This window comes from Symsagittifera roscoffensis, unplaced genomic scaffold (genome assembly GCF_963678635.1).
Source record: "Symsagittifera roscoffensis unplaced genomic scaffold, txSymRosc1.1 SCAFFOLD_140, whole genome shotgun sequence".
Taxonomy (NCBI): domain Eukaryota; kingdom Metazoa; phylum Xenacoelomorpha; order Acoela; family Convolutidae; genus Symsagittifera; species Symsagittifera roscoffensis.
In genome coordinates, this window is record NW_026971414.1 from 19,128 (window position 1) to 38,635 (window position 19,508).

Sequence of the window (19,508 nt, forward strand, 5' to 3'; positions counted from 1 at the left end):
ATCCAACGCCCCATCATTATTCAGCATGAGTACATACAACACATCAAATTCACCCTAACAGAAAATTCTCCAAAGTTTCAAATTTAACCATAAAATAGACAACCTCATACAAACTTCTAGCCACGAATTTTCAGCAGTCACCGAAGAAGTCAATATCATCCGAGCGCTTGAACTTCTTTGGTCACTCATTCGCACTAAAAACCTAATCCGCATGCCTGCCAAGCTTTCAGTAACCTGCGACTCTATCAAAACTGACTTCCCCATGGTTTTTTCCCCGATCCAGACCCTTCGTAATTATGATTTCATTTGATCACTAATTCAAATTTATAAAACACTCATCATTTTCACACCTTTGTTTCACCTATTCTTCTTAGATTTCACCAGCCACTCATCTACAAGAAAAAAATAAAAATCAAAGTCAAACTTTATTTCATTTTTCAAAATATACCATGAAAAAATTATTAAATAAACCATGAAATAACTAAAATGCAACAGCAATAAATTGATAAAAGTGCTGTAAGTTTAAAATACGAAGTAGTAAAGTAAAAATGGAAAAAACTAATAAAATTAGCCTTTATATGTGTGTTTCTTCTTGTAATCTTTGGTTTTCTCATTTCACTCGCCCATATTTTACGCACTTTTTCCTCCCAATTTGAGCAACTTGCCACCGTAAAATTGTTTAATATATAAATTTCTTGTTTACAAACTGACTGATGACAATTAGAACTTGCTTTCTTTTGTTTCAAACTTTCTTCCACCCGGTTGGAAGAAACTATAAACAAGCGTAAGCTAACCAACGCAGCTTACTTATGCAAGTGAACTAACCGCAAGTAGAGAAAGTCTCTTGATACCCAAACCAGATTAAACCCAAATTGAAACTGGACAAAATATTTTTTGAAACTCGTTTTATAGTTTTATAAATAAAACTTGAAACAAAAAAAACACCAAAGGAACCATACAAATCACAAAATTTTTGGAACAAGGACACAACCAAAAAACAAAAGGGAAAAACAACTGATAAATAGAACAAAAGGTTGAGTACGAAAAGAGATTTTGCTCAAAAAAACGGTAAATTTTTACTCCGGCAACTGGCCTAAACCACCAGTAAAGAACTTCCTGAGAATACTCTAAAGCCAACCTCAAACACCAAGCTAATTCAGGTTAACGACACACTCCATTTGGTGGACGAGAGTAGCTCTAGGGTGAGCGAATCTTCAAAATCACCGTATCTAGTAAATACAAACATATATTGAAAAAGTGAGTTAGGACCGAAGTGTATAACTCATAGAGTAATTTCGGATAGGGTACACCGTCTGCTCGTCACGCTATCTTATTTTCGGCCGGATAGATTCGTGCAACTTCTTAGTCTAATACCGATCCTAATCTTACTCTTATACTATCTAGTCTCAGGTTGTTTAACTAGTCTCTGCTAGGCTCAATAGATCTAGGGTATACTGGTTTATTGCGGCTGCTGAAGTACTCGGGAGAGTCCAACTAATTTCTAAGTTAAATTCAAATCTCTCTGGTGCTGAAATTACAAGTAATTTCAGCACTTACAAATAAGTGGATTGTTAGTTAGATGGATCATGATTGGTTAATATTAAATACTTTACATTGGTAAAATATCTAATTTATCCAATCATAAAATGTAGTTTAGATCAGGTTCCACCCATCCGGGTTTTACAGAGTTTTTTAGAATAGTTTTTCTGCAATTCGAAGGATGGATGATGGACGTTGGTATTTGGCGAACATCATATTTCTTTTCCGTTTTCTCTTGTTAGAGAAGTTCCAGGAAGCTGGAATTAGGGACATCAAACGTTGTGTCATCTTGTGACAACGACTGTGTCTCCGCAACAAACTCAAATCTGATTTCAGAATGGTTGGCTATGTCAGGTTTTTCTGTTTCTCGTGGAGAACTTCTTTTGTGTCTGATCTTGTCTGGGAATGGCGTGGAGATTGTGCGTGGAGGGGATGCCTGGTTACTCGGATCTGTACGTATACTTGAACATCGAGGTGATCATTGGTCTAGTTCAATGAAGTCCTTTTCTGCGAAGTCAAGTCGTACTCTAAATCCTTTGAGTTGTGACTGTGAGCGGCATATTGATTGTGGTTGGCCATTCTTTCTCGAGTGTAGTGGGGTCGTTTTGTCTTTGGATGTTCGTCCTTGGTGTTGTATTCTGATCTATGTATTGCATAATGTAATTTACATTTTATAAAACTTTTATTAGTTTAATATTTTTTAATTATGATTTTAGTTAGTTGTTTTCACAAAAGCTTTTTGTTTTAGTTCAGTTATTTTGAAGAGTTACTCACCCTTGAGTAGCTCTTATTAAAAATAGGAGTGTGTGTCACAAAGCTTGGATGTAGCGCGGTGGGTTAGGCCGGCTATAGCATGCTCAGGACGTCCTCTTCTGGTGGGTTAGGTTAGGCCAGGAGTGGGAGTATGATTGCATGCGGTTTTTGTGAGAGGTCCTGTTATGTGACAACATTTTATGTTGGGTTTGTTGTGGTTTTTCTTATGTCTTGTTGGTTGTGTCCTTTTTTCAAAAATCAAATTGTTTGTGGTATGGGTTTGTCTTTCGACTTTTTTGTGTTTTATTATTTCTTTCTTAGACTTTATAATAGTCTTCAAAAGAATAAATTATCCAGTTTTAAACTGGGTTAATCCGGTTTGGGTACCGTTGGTTTCCTTTTCTTAGTCATGCTGTTATTCTATGATTTGTGGTATTTAGTAAGCTGCGTTGGTTAGTGTTGTTTAGTGTATGATTCCTTTCCAACCGGGTTAAAGGAAAGTTTGAAACGTGTTATCTTGTGTTAGAGTTGTTGAGTGTGAAAGCTTGAAACTGAAATTCATTATTTTAAACAATTCTTTGTGGGCGAGCTGTGCGAGTGTGGATAGAATTTCTGTGCGAATGAATGGAAATATCAAAAGGTTAGTACTGCATTTTCGTTTTTATCAATTTACTACATAGAATTTTTAATTTTACTGCTATTATTGGGAAAAATTAATTTACAAATTTTCATCATAATTAGATTTACTGCTTGTGGGGAAAAATTTAAAAATTAATTTACTGCATTGGTATTAAATTTATTTAATTTGTTGGTGCAAAAGATTAATAGAATTTTTAAATTGTTTGAAGAAGTTTTCGATTTTTTATTTTTCTTTTGTGAATTTTTTAGATGATCGTTGGATGAAGGCTAAAATGCTAAAGAAAACATGGATAAAGAATGGTGAGTTTCTAATATTTGAATTAGTTAGTAATATGTATAATTCATACTTACCTGTTAGTCGTCGGGGAAAAAACCATGAGGGAAGATGTCGTGGATGAGATCTGAAGTTGTTAGTAATTTAGCTAAAATGCGGATGATATTTTTAGTTTGAAGCAGTGGCCAAAGCAATAGAAGTGCTTTAATGGTGGTTAGTTCTTCAGTGCCAACTGCAAATTCATAAGGTGTGTTTTGGATTAGATTATATAATTTGTGATTGAATTTAGTGTTATGGATGATTTATATATTCACGAGCTGTTCCTGGTTTTGCTGGGAAAGGATAGTTGGGGAACTTTCTTTTAAAAGTGCGGTAAGCTCTATTAGTGCTGAGTGAAGATTCAGTAGATGTGGATGATGGTGCTAATGATTCGGTATAAACTGAAGAGGGTGTAGGGGTAGGGGGGTTGGATGAATCTATTGTGGATGAAATTCGGTTTATGGTTGGGGTGTCAAGGTGGTAGGGTTGTTGTTGTAGGGTAATAAAATTATCTAGTTCTGGGGAGATTCGGGGGGTGTCTGGAGAATGAGATGATTGGTCTGAATGAAGTGAGGAGTAGGTTGGAGTGACTTGGGAAGCATAAGAGGGTGTAGAATTGATTGGGTCAGGGTTATTTGGTAGTATGGGTTGAAAAGGGGGTTGGGAAAAATTTGAAGGATTGGTGTGGAAATTATTGGATGGAGATGGTTCAGAGTCGGCAAATATATCGGGGGTTTCAATATTCGGGTTATTGAGTTGTGAGGTGGAGTATAAAACTGAGATGTGTGAATTAGTATCGGAATTCATGCCTGATGTTACATTACTGGATGGGAAATCGGGTGGCGGAAAAGCAAAAAGTGGTATTATTGGGATTAGAGTGGTAAGGTTGGTTGGGTGGGAATTTGATCGGTGTAGGGATCCAAGTTGTCGGCTCATCGTGGGCTAAAAAAAATATTATTTTGAGACTGAAAAGCGGTGGTATGGGGTTGTTCAATAATTTGTTCATAAGTATTATCATCTTGTGACTGGTGTGTCATTATATGTTGGATGGGACTTTGTGATATGGTTGGTCGAAAATTTGGATTATGTGTTATTGCTAAATTTCGAAAATTACGTGGGACTAGGGATAATGGATGGTTATGTGGTAGGGGTGGTAACTGTGGTGCTGTTGGCGTTGTGTCTACATTGTTATGTTCTTCGTCGTATGTGTTCTGTCTGGTTGCTATTTTTGTGTTATATTCTTTTATTTGTGCATCTAAAAGAATTTTGTTTATAGATGTAGAAAAGATTCCAAAAAATCCTGCAAAGAGTATGCGTGCTACGCTTGCTTGTCTGTTTACTTGTGTGTGTATAGCACATGTGTTGTAGATTCCTTTTAATAGTGAGAAAAGAAATCCAATAAAGTTAAACATTGCGTATAAAATAGTCAATTTTTCTAAGATGTAGTAGGACCATCCTAGAAAATCAAGAATTTCGTTTTTGAGTGTTACAAAGCTAAAAATATTGATGGGTAATATATCTTGGGGACGGTATTTTTCACCGTTTAGATATATATAATCTTTAATGTCTTTAAAATATCCGCTATAGTCTTGCGTATAGATGTCTGCAAATCCTGCGGTTTCGGCAAGTTTGCGTAAGTTTTGGTCAATTGATTGTCTTTGTATTGTGTCCATCTGTGTTAATAATTCTTGGAATTGTTGTGTTCTAATGTGATGTTGAATATCTGATTTTGAATATACTCCTATTGATTGTAAGTCTATATTTGGGTTTCGAGCGATAGCGCGAATGCTTTCTGGTGAAAATTTTTTGAGTGATTGCATTAATGTGGGATATGGGGTGAGAAGGTAATATTTATCTTCATCAGGGTTTAGTTGTACTACATTGTGGCTATTTTCTGATCCACATGGGACTGCGGTATCCCAGAAATAGGTTCTTCGTGAAAGTGTGTCAACGAAATGTACTTTATTCTTATAAAAGATAGGTATTCTTTTATAGCATCGTTTATCTTCAAAAACGTATAGTGGTGATATTTTTTTAGTACAAGTATAAAACCATAAGATATTTCCTTCATAGTCTAAAAAATTTGATCTATTTCCTGCGTAGGGTATTTTTAATACTGCTAGTGCAAGTGATTGTAATATTTATGTTCTTTCTAATTCACATAGTTGGTGTAGTGTTTCTAATTCAGAGAGTGACATTTCTTGAAAAATTCGGCTAATCGTGTAGTCTAGTTTCATATCTAAGTGAATATCATAGTGGATATTACCGAAATATGTACTATTCATTAGTGATAGTTCTTGTAAACGTGTGCTTTGAGCGTCTTGGGGCTTTAAATGTCCACCAGGTTGACCTGTATTCTTTTGAAAATTAACTGGTATATATGATGTTCCTTCATTTAGGGGTTTACTTGTGGCGTATGGGTCGACTTTTATCTTTCCAGTGGTCATGTCGAATCCATTTTCGTATTCAACTAGTATTTCAGAGTATTGTGTTTTGTGGAGTGGGTTTTTATATTTACATGCAAGTTCTGTTTCTTGATATACTTGAAAACGTGTTAATTTATTTTCTATATTTTGAATGTTTCGAAAATCAGAACTTATTTTTCGTAATGGATTTACTTGTTCATATGGTATTGATTGTATAAAATATTTTTCGTGAAATTTTATCATACGAGCGTGTATTTTTGCTACTTAAAATGTTGTACATGTGTCTTCAGGGAACCAAACAATTGTTGCTTGTGTTCGTGTTGTAGGGTCATTTTTACAAGGTAATCTGATTCCTTGATAGATCATTGTGTTGTCTGATAAATCTCGTGTGAGTTGTATTTTTTCGAGTTGTATTTTCCAATCAAAAAACATTATCTCTTGGTATCCTTTATTTTTTGTGTCTGCTTTGCAGTTTGATGGGTTATTTATACCAATGTGTGGTATCCAATGTTTGTCGTGTATGTCGTAGGTTAATCGTCCGTGTGCGCCGTTATATGGGTATTTGTCATCTAGTTTTATATGTCCTTGGTATCTTTCAAGTTGTGATTGATGTACAGAGTCTGAAAAAACTTGAAAGCATACTAACTTTCTTTCTGAGTTTTTATTTTGTGTGATATTTAGTCTAAGTAACTCGTTTTTACAATCTTTGGGATTTAGGTGTAAAAGTCGTTCTATATTACTCTGGTAAAATGATTCATGGTCAAGTCGGTTTTTATTTCCGTTCGAGACTTGTGAACAATGTACTTTCTTTTCGGAAAATGTTGCTGTGAATTTATATCCTGTAACTGTTGTTGCTCGGGCTTTTGAATAAAGTGTTGCTATTACATTCGTAGTTTCTATTGCTTGGGGTTCTGTTTCGCATTGTGATACTTGATTTATTGCATACTTGTGTAGTGTTTTTTGTTCGTTTTCTTCACAATCGTAATGTGTTACTAATAAATCTTGGGGTCCTGTGCGGGGAGAAGGGTTTATGTTTTGATTTGAGATTACTAGAAAAGGGAGTTGGAGAAAAATTAATAATTTTAGAATATACATGTGTATGATAATCCTGAGTATGGGTTATAAAATGTGATGTAACCAATTGTCTTTTTGGTATATCTGTCGTATTTATATATTACTTCAGTGGTTATAAATGGTGGTGGTAGTGATTGAGCTGTTATGTTTGGTGGATTTAATGGGTAGGGATGTTGAGTAATGTTGTTTAATTTAACTGTGATTTCAAACTTTAATTGTAAACTGTTTTGTTGGAGTATTTGGATATTGTGATCACGGATATCGTCGTGAATGTCTTGTCGATATTGTAATCTATTAAGTGCCCAGTTGTGAAGGCGATTACTTTCTAGATGTTGTCCAAATAATGGTGGAAGTGCTGTAAATGTATTCCAATCTAGTCTTAAAGGGATATTTGTTGATGATTGTTCTCGATATCTTGCGTCGAGATTATTTGGAAAATTTAAGTTGTAAGGCGTCGGTGAAACTTGACTAAGTGATGGTGTTGATGGTAGTGATAATGTTTCTGGTAGTGATGAGGATGTTGTATCTGTAGAAATGTCTATGGGGTCATTGATTAAATTTGGTTCACCTTGTGTAAATGATTGTGTTGTCCAATATGGTAGTCGTGATGTTTGGTTTGGGGGGTTAAAGGGATTCTCACGTATTTGTTCAGATGTTGGTGTTGAACCTAAGTAATCCGAGGGTAGGCTTGAAGTACTTCGTTGTGAAAGAAGTGTAGGGGTTTCTGGTAAGATACCGGTGGAATTTTCTGGAGTGCTTTGTGATGGTGATTGAGGTATTTCAAAGTGAACTCGGGGAGTTTGAAAATTTCTATTTCGTCGAGGATGTATAATTTGTCTATTTAATTCTGTTGTGTTTTGGTTCTGACTAAGATTTCGTATTCTACTTAGTTCTTGTGGTAGTGTTGGGTATAGGTTATATGTTGGTTCACTTAAAGGTGCTTGTCGTTGAGCTGGTTCTAGTGGTTCAGATAAACGAGCGTGTCGTTCTTCAAAAGTGTATGGGTTATCTTGAAAGGAAATTCGTGTAGATGTTTGAGGGTTTTGAGTAGTTGAAGGTGTCGTTGGGTTATCTTGGGATGATGTCGGTGAAGACTGACTTTGTGACTGTTGGGTAGCAATTTTTGATAGGTTTTTGATTTATTATTTTAGTGAAAAAGTTTATGTTTATTATAGTATTCTTCTAAAAAAAGAATTAGAAGGATTGTTGCTAGAGCGAATGTGATGGTTGCTTTCTTTATACATTTGCACATGGTCAAAATGAGGGATGATAGAAATGTTATGAAAATTATAAATAGTAAAAAAATATCAGTTCTACTGAAAATAGTTCGTATCATTTAGACAAGTTGTATGAATCGTACCTGTGGATATAATCAAGGGTTTTTGAAAGTTAGAGAAATAGTTCGAATATAGTGTAGAAAATTTAAAAAATATTACAAAAAATGATTAAGATTATTAGAAAAGATTCAAGGATATCAAAAAGAAATATTATGAAAGTTTCAAGTATCGTAAAAAATTGTTTGAGGTTTGTGATAATTTTAGTGACTGTTTGATAGAAGAGCATTTAAGAAATGACTTCTTGATCGAATTTTTTTTGTTGTTTGGGGCAATTTTCAAGTGTGGTCGGATTATTTATTAGTTTTTTGACAAGTGGGTTGAGTTTGGTAAAAAATTGTTGGGGGCAGTTTTTGTGGTGATCGGGAGGTCGTCTTTTTTCTTTATTTTTGTTTGTCAAATGATCCGGGGTATGGTGAGAATTTTGTACTTTAGGCTAATTAAAATGTTCGTTTTGTTACTTTAGGCTAATTTTACAGATTTGTTTTGGGGGTATTTGAGGTCTGAGTTGGGGAAATATTGTTGATCTTTGAGTTATTAGATAAGGGACGGTTATGATATTATGGTGATATTTATTTTAGTTGTCAAGTTGGAGTGTTTTGCTTATTTTTGACCTGGAGGTCGTAAAGTTATAGTTATAGATATGCCTGGAGTTTTATATTATTCGTCTAATTGATCTGAGTTTAAGTTAGAGAAGGTGACGGATTGGATGAATCCTATTGGTCTAAATTTGAACTAGAATCATTGCGTGTTTGTCAGCATGTTATTTTGAAAAATGAACATTCAAAATGTTTCAAAGGTTTCAAGACTGTGAAATATAAAATTAACGTTGTTTTTGAAATTCGACTTTCTTTAATATTTTAGATTGTGGGATGAATATCTTGTAATTTTTACGTGGTTGATTTCTAAGTCGTGAAGACTTTCTATGTTCTGATTTGTCGATTTGCTCTTGGGGTATTATTTGTTCGGTCATTTTTCTATTTTTTCTTTCTTTTTGAGATGTTTTTTGGTCTAGGTTTTTTGTATTGTTTTTTGTGGTGGTTGATTTTGTATTTTTATTTCCGAGGTGAATATCATTTTGTTCCTTTGTTGTGTTTTCCGTATGTGGGTCATTTTGAATAACTTTTAAACCTGTAAAAGAATATAATTGAGTTAGTTCGCGGAGTGCGTATTCTTTTGGATAATAAGGTAATAAGTTATTTCGGTGCTGAACGATTTCTTTTTTGTCTGAGTCGGTGATTTTATATGTGACATCAGTGGGTTTTGCAATTATTTGGTATGGTCCTTTACGAAGGGGTTGTAATTTTTTAGAAATTCCTTTTTGAGTATTAAAATTGGGTATTAAAACAAATGTTCCAATTTTTAAATCGGAGGCTGGTGTAAAGCGTGAATTTACTTGTTCATTAATGTTTTGTCTTTGTAAAAACTTTTTTGTTATTTTTTGATAAATTTCATTGTGTTTTTTATCTCTATTTAAAATCCATTCGGTGTGTGTACCGGAGGCTAATTTAAGAATTTGTGGGTGATGAAAATGATCTTCATCGTGTGTATGTAATGGTAGGTTATAACAAATTGAGTCTTTATTTGCTTGACAATAACCTTGTGCGTTTTTATGAGAGTTTGCTGTAAACATTATTGGTTTGCGTGGCTTTTGGTTAAAAACCATTTCATATGGTGACATTCCTAAAGTTGTTGTGATTTGTGAATTATATGCTAAGGGGAATAGTTTTACATCTGCTGACCATTCGGTATATCTTGTATCATTTCCATTGATGATACATCTAGGATATTCTTGTAATGAACGGTTCATACCTTCGACTAAGCCGTTTGTCCAAGGTGCGTGAGATGTACGTGGTTTGTGTTTAATGTTATATAAATGACATAGCGTGATGATTTCATTATTTATGAATTCTGTACCATTGTCTGTAACTAAAATTTCTGGTAGTCCAAATTTTGCTATCCAGTGTTCATAAAGCGTTGTGTAAGCATAATAAGCGTTACAATGTGGTACTGGGTTAAGTGCTACATAATGTGTAAATGCGTCAACAATTACCATAATGTAGGAGTTTCCTTCTGATGAGGGTGAAATTGGTCCTTTAGTATCAAATGAGATACGGTGGTTAAAGTACAAACTTTGTCCTTTAAAATCTTGTTTTTGTGCTATTTGTTTTTGATTTGGGTAAGGTTTATTTAATTGACATACTATACAGTCATTGCATAGTACTTTTATCCAAATTGGTGCATTTGGGAAATAAAAGTTTTGTATAAAATTTGAATATGTTTTTTCTGATCCAGAGTGTCCTTTAATATTTTGTGTATGTGAAATATTAAAAGCTATGAGAATCATACTTAAAGGGAGACAGGGAACTGTAGATTCATTTAAGTTATATTCTAAAAGGTCTGTTTTTTCGTTAATTGTTGTGTTATTAAATTTGCGAAAGTATCGGAGGAGTGTTTTGTTTCCTAGAATAGTTGATTCTGCCTTGATAGGTTTAGTTTTATTTTTGTGCCATGATTTCAGTTGTCGAATTACTGGGTCAAGATTTTGATATTGTTTCAGTGTTGAAATTGTAATTGTTTTCGTTGGAGGGAGAAAAACGTTTTCAACCTCTAATTTAGATAAGGGTATTGTATCAAGTGGGTCATGGAGGTCAAAAACTTGATTTATTGTGTATTTTGAATCGTTTGTTTGTGGTCCTGATAAGTTTATTTTATCAGTTAAATTTTCTTTTTCAATTAGTGGAAAATGGTCTTTTTTAGGCGGGTGTTGTTTTATCCTTTTTTGTTGGGTGTTATTTTTTATCCATTGTGAATATGGGATTGGTTTAAAAGTTGATGTTCCAAGTAGATCAACTTCATAGTGATTATTTTGACAATCTAAATAAAGTGGGAAATGTTGTAAACTATTTATTTGTGATTGTTCAATGTCAGTTTTTACTGCATATTTGCATTCCAATCGGGGTGATGTTTCATTTTCTGCAAGATAGAATTTTATATTTTTGGGTATTTCAACTGTGGTTTTACGTGTAAGTAATTCAGGTGGCGTATTTCGACTTAAAGTGTCTGGTAATGCAAGATTTTTTCCTGCAGTCCAAACTATATGTAAGTTTGGGAATTTCATTAAAATTAGTTGAAATCTATAAGCTCGGTGGTTTGGATTAGACTTTTGTGTAAAAAGGAAAATGATTGGTTTATGGTCTGTGAATAGAACTGTGGGATGTTTTGATCCAAGTATCAGAAATTCATATTCTGTTAGTGTATATATTATGGCTGTACATTCTCTCATTAGGGTTGAGAGTCGTAGCTCTGCTTGAGTGAATAATCGAGAATTTGCTGATATGAGGTTCATTTTATTTGTACCATTATGTGATTGTAATAATGCTGCGCCGATGCCAAAGTTCGAAGCATCGCACATTGCATAAAATGGTTGATCGGGATCTGGAATTGTGTTTGAAATTTGTTCAGTTAAGAGTTTCTTTATTTCTTCAAATCGTGCTTGATGTTCTGTATTCCATTCAAAATTATTTTGTTGTCTAAGTATATTGTAGAATGGTCGTAGATATAATTGCATTTTATAAACATATTTGCTTAAAAAGTTTAACATTCCAAGGAATTCTTGGATTTTCTTCTTATTTTTTGGTGGTTGGAGTTTTTGAATAGCGTCTATGCGTGATTTCAATGGAGTGATTGTTTTTCTTTCTATATTATGTCCTAAGAATTTAACTCTTGTCAAAAAGAAGTGTGATTTATCGGGGGCGGCCTTCAGATTTTCGTTCTGAAGTATTTGGTGATATTGTTCTAAAACATTGAACATTTCTTCTTTAGTCTGTGATTGCATAAAAACATCGTCTAAATAGGTGATTGCGTTTTTCTTGAGTATTAGTGGTCGAAAAATTTTACTCATAAAAGCTGAAAATGCTGCTGGTCCTATGGATATTCCATAGAATAAGCGGTTGAATTCATATTGATGGTTTCCAATAACAAATTGTGTTAAACGTCGTGATTGTTCATCTAGTGGCATTTGATTATATGCACTATTCATGTCGGCGGTGGTAAAGTATTTTCCGTTTATTTTTGTTAAAATAACTTGTATTGGTTCAATGGGCCAATTACACTTTGATTCATCTATGAGTGAGTTGAGGTATCTAGCATCGAGAACGATTTTTAATGATTCTCCTTTAGCTAGAATGATAACAGGGTTGATAAATGTGTTGCCTTTTGGTTGTTCTTCTTTGTTTACTGGTGATATAATGTTGTATTGTTCTAAAATGTCGAGTAATCTGTTCACTTTATCGTGTAAGTGAATTGGTACTTTACTTGCTCTTTGTTTTTTGAAAACTGCGTCTGGTTTTAATGGGAGATGTAGTGATGAGCTGATTTTGCCAACATCAAATTTGGATGTTGCATAGACTGATGAACATTTAATTAGCTGTTTGGCTAATTTTTCAAATTCGTCTTGTGTTATTTGTGAATGTTGGAAATTAAACATTGTTAAAAATTTCTGTTGATTCTCTGTGTAGTTACTTATGTTGAATGTAGGTTTGAAATTTGGGGTTTTTGTGAAATAATCCGTATTTCTGTTTTCGTTACTTATTATATTATTTATAGATAATTCTTCATTAAGGATTGTGGATTGGCAAATATCTAGTAATTGGAGTATATTATTTACACGATATGCTTTTTCGTGTATTGGTGATATTGTAGCGTTGGTTTCGCAATAGCCTAAAAGTCCTAAAGGTAATGTTACTTGGTAAGGTGTATTGTTGTATACATGTAAGGAAATAATATCTGAATTCGAGTTTTTCAAATATTTTATTGATGAGATTGTGATTTTGAAAAACTTATGAATAGGTTTGAATTCAAAATCTGACATATAAAATTTTTGTTTGTTCTGCTTTTTATCATATTGGTGAACTCGCTTTATTGAAAAATTGTATATGTTTCCTGATAGTGGTTTCAGGTGTTTTCTTTGTTGGTTATATATTGGGTAGAATTTTGAAAAGAATGGTGGTTGTTTATTTAATCTTTGAAAAATTGTTAGAGATGTGTCTTTTGTTTTTGTATATTTATCTTTGATTAATATTTTACTATTCAAGATGTTGATTGTTGGTATATATTTCGAGATAAATGGTATTCCAATGATATTGTGTTTAATATCAGTGATATGGAATATTTGTTTAAATGGTTTGGTTAAAATTTTGTTTTGGTCCATTGTTCTTGTGGGGAGAAGAAATAATTGAATTTTTCCGTAGTTTATTAATGTTGATCCTTGTGCTGTTGCTAGTTTGCTGGAAGTTTCAAGAGGTGTTAGCTTTGGGTGTAAGGTTTTTATTTCATTCCATGTGGGAATGTTTATTATATTTGATTCTGCTCCTGAATCAATTAAAAAATCAATTTCAAGATCTGGTGGTTGAAATTCTTTGTTTCTTGGACTTTCTAAGAGAAATGGTATTGTCCAAATTTTTTCTTTGGGTTGTTCTTTTTGTATATTCTGATAGATGTGATTTGTATTCAAGCATTTTGTTTTGTCATTCTCATTGGGTTGATTTGTAGTGTTAATTCCATTAGTTTCTTGCGTCGTTGGTGTGGAATGTATGGGTTTTGTATAATAATTGTGAAGAAATTCTGATTGATTTTCATATATGTGTGATGAAAATGGTTGTTCATATATAACAGGTTCATAGTCATTTTCGACTTTTATCATATTGATGGAGAGAGTGTTTTCTGCGTCGCTTTCTGAATCTGATGATCCACAGTTTATTTGATTGAGTTGTAACGTATCAGTTACTGTATCATCAATACCTGGAGGGTCTGATGTTGTTTCTGGATTAGATTGTACTTGATTAATATGTCTTTGATGTTTAGGTGTACTACTTCTGTGGCGATTATTAGAATTATTATAGTGATTATTATTCCGGTGTGGTGATTGGGAATAATTTCTATAACGATTATTATAACTTGAGTGTCGATTTTGTGAATTATTTCGCGATCTATTTTGATAATTACCGTTTGATCTATTATATGAGTTATTTCTTGATCGATTGTTTGGATAATACTGATTTCGGTTGTTGGGATAGCTTCTATTTCGATTATTGGAATAGTTTCTATTTCTATTATATGATGAGTTTCGTGAATAATTGTTTGGATAGTATCTATTTCTTGATTGGGAATTAGATCTAGAAACAAATTGTGTTGTGTTTGAATTAGATCTGGAGTAGTTATTTCTACTATTTGGTCTATTGTAGTGATTTTGTGACGAATTTTGTGTATTTCTTCGTTCTGGCGATCTTCCTCTATAACTTGAGTTATGTGGTGATTGGTTTCTTGTATAATTTGTATTGTTTGGGAGTGGTTTTCCTGAACTTTTGTTACTGTATACATTTTTGTTTGGTAGGTTTTGATCTTTTTTCATGTATTGATAGAATGACTTATTTGGTTCTTTGTATTTTTGAGGTTTATTTTGATTGTCTTGCTGTTTTTGTCTACATTCAGAAATACTATGTCCGTATCGTCGGCAATAATTACACCATTTTTTGAAAGATGGTTTGCCTTTAAAGTTTGGGTGTTTTTCGTAAATATTGAGTATTTCAGTGATTTTTTCAACGAGGTCTGTATCTGATTCCTGTATATTGTTTATATTTGTGGAAGCTGTTTCAATTCTGTTAACGTATTGTAATTTCAGATTTTCCGTTTCTTCGAGTTTCATTGTGATTTCTGCTTGTTCTAGTTTGTCTACTAGTTTTCGAAAATCTAAATCGGGTTCTCGAATTGAAGAAGGATGGGATGCTCTCTTTTTTATTGCTATTTTCCTTAATTGTGGTGTTAAGGTCATCATTAAGATTTCTGTCATCTTTGTGTTTTTATAGTCGTGGGTATTTAATGAATATGCTTTTCGAACTAGTGTTTCGATTCGTACTGCTAATTGCTTGATGGTTTCGTTTGGTAATCTGCGAATTTCATTACATAAAACTCTTTGTTGTTGTTTGTTTCTTTCGGAGTCAAACATTTTTGAAAATTCTTGTGTAAACCTTTTCCAATTTGATTTTATTTCTAGAGGCAATACTGAAAACCATTTTTGGGCTGCGCCATCTAAAGTTGTTTGTATCAACGCTGTGCGTCGATGTATCCAGTTTTGATGTAGTGGCGTATTAATTGGTTCAGGTCCTATATTTAAAATCAAATTTGCTGTTACTGCATTTAAATAGTCTTCTACAGAATATTCAGGGTCTGTTCCTGTGAATACCATTAAAGGTTTATTTGATGTTATTGATGATCCACCCATAAGGTATGGATTCATTGCCATTTGTAATGATTCTGCTGCATTTGGCATTTGAGAAAAATTTGAAAGTTGATTTCTTGTTATTTCGTGTTGTTGAAGATAATATGGGAGTGGTATTTCATTTTGCATTTGTGTTGGTTGATACGAGTGTGCAATCATTGGGTTTTGTTGCTGATTTGATTGAAAAGATTGTGTATTAATTGGGTTTTGTTGCTGAATTGGTTGTTGATTTTGTGTATCTATTGGTTGTGGAGAAAAAATTCTATGATATGTATGTGGTTTCTGTATTCCTTGTCCACGATATTCTTGATTATAAGGTGCAAATATATCTGGTTGTAAGAAATCATCATCTGAGGATAAGTAATCCATTTGATAAGGTGTTTGTTTTTTGTTTTTATTTTGCTGAAAAAATGGATAATTTTCACTACGATCCTGTGGAGGATGTAAATTTGTTTGGAAATTTACTGAATTAGGTGGTGCCATTGAGTTATCCCAGTTTCGAGATCTTGTACAATTACTAAAATTTTTTCGTGGTTGATAATTTGTTTTTGATGGATGTGTGTAATTATAATTATGGTCTGCAAAATTGTTTCTAGTGAACGTTTTGCGTGTTTCTGGCGGTATTGTCATGGGTCTGTATGTTTGGTAATCCATGTGTGAATATTTTGGGGCAACCGAAGGTTTAACGGTTGATTGTAAGGTTACCTGTGTTTGTGAAGGGTTTGTATTTCTTGGTGTTGTTAAATTTAGACGTATTGGTGAAATACTTTGTTGTGTAGTTGTTGTGTATACTATTTCTTCATTTATGAAGTGTGATGGTGTCTGGATATCTTGTTGAGTAAGATTCCTAGTTCCACTGAGGTTTTCATTGTGTATGACTGAAGAGTTTAAACTATTATTTTTTATGTCGGGTAAAAATGTATTATAGTTTAATGGTGTTGCATCAATGGTTAATGGTGTTACTTTTACATAATCTCTTACATAAGATATTGTACTTATTGCTTGACTGGAGATTGATTGTGGAATATTTATGAATGCATGATGAGACCATTCGGGGTCCCAAACATAGTCTGATTGTTCTGTGATGGCAGTATCATCGTTTGAATTTTGAGGTCTAAAATTTTTTCTTGCATGTGAAATTAAATCTATATTATGTGTGAAATAATCTATTATAAACCATGCCAAAATTTTTTGTAAGTCGTGTTTTGTATGTTGTGAAACTTCATCTTTCGTGAAATTTTCTTTAATGATATTTAGAAAACTAGAGAGTAGTGTGATTTCATGTCGTACTCTTATATGTTTCGATGTTTCTGTCGGTGAGACATTTGGGAGTGGGATTTCGTTTTCTAATATCGAGATATAACTGTATATTATTGCAAAAACTTCATTGGTGAATATGGAGTTTGCTCTTTGTGAGTTATGATATTGTATGCTTTTTATATATTCGGAGAATACTTTTGAAAATTCTAAATCAAGGTCGTCTGTTTGAATTATATATTTACTGTGATTCTGGTTTGGTGAGCTGAATTCTATGGAGTAGATTCCGTATTGTTGTGTTAGGTTACATATATCTTTTAGATAGTGATCGATAATTTGTCTTTTGATTTTTACATCTGGGAACTCTGTTTTACATGGACTGATTCCGGGTTCAAATAAATTTAAAAGTAAATTTTTGCAAAATATATGCTGTCCTCTATCAGTGGTTGCATCTACTATAAAGGGGAAGATATCATCATCATCTGGACTTTCTTCACCTGGGGTGTGCGTTGAGCTCATTTTTTCGTTCGATGACTGTTAATATGTAATTATCAATGTGTCTAATTGGTTGATTCCAATTGTATAAATATACTGGTTTGTGTTTATACTGCTTTTTTATTCTTCTTTTTCCTCTTTTTGATGAATTTGAAGTTGTTTCTGAGTCAGAGAAATATAATTGATCGTGAATTGGGCAATTTTTATCTATGGATTCTTTTAGTTTATAAAGTTCGTCTAAACTGTTGGTTTCTGATTCTGAAAATGCGTTTCGGTTTTTTGAAAATCTTTTTCGTGTTATTTGTCTTTGTTTAGTTATTATTTTTCTCTTTAGTGTTTGTCGTTTTGTTCGAATGTATCCAACTGTTTGTGTATGAGGTGTGATTACAAGGTCGTATTTTTTGTTATCTATTTCACAATTGTGTAAAACGATTGTTTGTTTATTTCCTAGGTTTTTAAATGACATAAGGTTTAGGATGACGGGTGCAAAAGGTTGTTAAATGATTTCTATTTGCTTAAACTGTTAGTCCTTACGATTTTTTGGTTAGCTTAACCTGGGTCTATTTGTTCAGGGTTGGAGAGAAAAGTATATCTATTCCGAAGAATGATTTTTTACTTTCTCGTGACTAGTATAAGCTAAGGTGTTAACTTACTTAATCTTACTTAGGGGTAGTGATTGTGTTCAAGGGTTGGAGAATAGTAAATCGATCCACAAGGTTCAGGTATAATTAGAACGCGAGTAGTTCGTTAGATACTATTTTAAACGTACTAAGTCTAAGATTTATCCTGGGTCTGGTAAGAGGGGGGATCAAGTGAAGGATGAATAACCGAAGTTCTTCACTGTTTATCCTAATTTGAATGATTAGTTTTGTTTTGAAAATTTCTATTAGTCCTGGGTTTTTAGAAAGGGTTGGATAGTGAATCGACGTTTGAGGTCGTTAGACACTAGTTAAGTGGGTGGGGGAGAACAAAGTTGTTCTTTTTGATCCAAGGATAGGCCTTGATGATCAAGTTTTAAATTTAATTAAGTAGAAAATGATTTAAGATCCAAGGATAAGCCTTGATGATCTGATTTTAAATTTAAGTGAATTTAAGTTTTAAAATGATTTAAATTTGTGTAAGGAAAAGATTTAGTGTTTTTATGATATTAGTGAGCTTATGAATGCTGTTATGTTTAGGTGATGAAGCTGGAACAACAGGATGATTTATGATTACTAACCATTTATTGTCATGCTACTAATTTTTATTTTGATTTTTCAATAAATATTTTTCAAACATGTTTTGTATATTACTGCAGAATTTAGGGAAACGATCTGAGATCTTTTTATCAATCGTTATTGTATATTAATAATTTTGTTTAGCGCCTGTAATGATTTTGAAGATTGACTTCAAAATTTTAGGTTTGCAAATGAAAATCTAAATTCATTGCTAGAAGTATTCTAAATACAAAAGTTTGTTCTGGCTTTTGCCGAACTATCATATAACTATATGGTAAGTTTCTACTTTGTCGTATGTCGTCTCTGGTTCGAGGTCTTCTTCCAATTCCGGGTAGTTCTGTTATGGTTCGGAATATTGGCTCTGATCTATTGAGTCGTAGAGACATTTCGATTAAATTATCGTCGTATAACATTTTGTAAATGTTTTGTCTAATTTCTAATCTATTTTTGGTTAATTCTAAGCTATTAAGGTCTTGTTTGAGACTTATGGTCGCACCAGATGAGTTAGGACCGAAGTGTATAACTCATAGAGTAATTTCGGATAGGGTACACCGTCTGCTCGTCACGCTTATTTTCGGCCGGATAGATTCGTGCAACTTCTTAGTCTAATACCGATCCTAATCTTACTCTTATACTATCTAGTCTCAGGTTGTTTAACTAGTCTCTGCTAGGCTCAATAGATCTAGGGTATACTGGTTTATTGCGGCTGCTGAAGTACTCGGGAGAGTCCAACTAATTTCTAAGTTAAATTCAAATCTCTCTGGTGCTGAAATTACAAGTAATTTCAGCACTTACAAATAAGTGGATTGTTAGTTAGATGGATCATGATTGGTTAATATTAAACACTTTACATTGGTAAAATATCTAATTTATCCAATCATAAAATGTAGTTTAGATCAGGTTCCAAAAGGATTTCTTCAAATATATCTTCAAATAAATAATGAAAAAAGATTTCTTTAGAGCAAAAAGAGCGAGCGAGCAGAAACTCGATGACATTCGGACTGTGGAATGGCAAATCTAATGGTCTGTTGCCGTAGTCACAAACCTCCCAGGATTTAAAGTATGGAACCAACATCGCAGCAAAGGTACTCATTGAACAAGAACAATGGCCAACTCGATGTTGAAATCAATACAAATCATATTCTCTTGGCGCTTCAGACAGAGAAAACAAACCCTATCTCA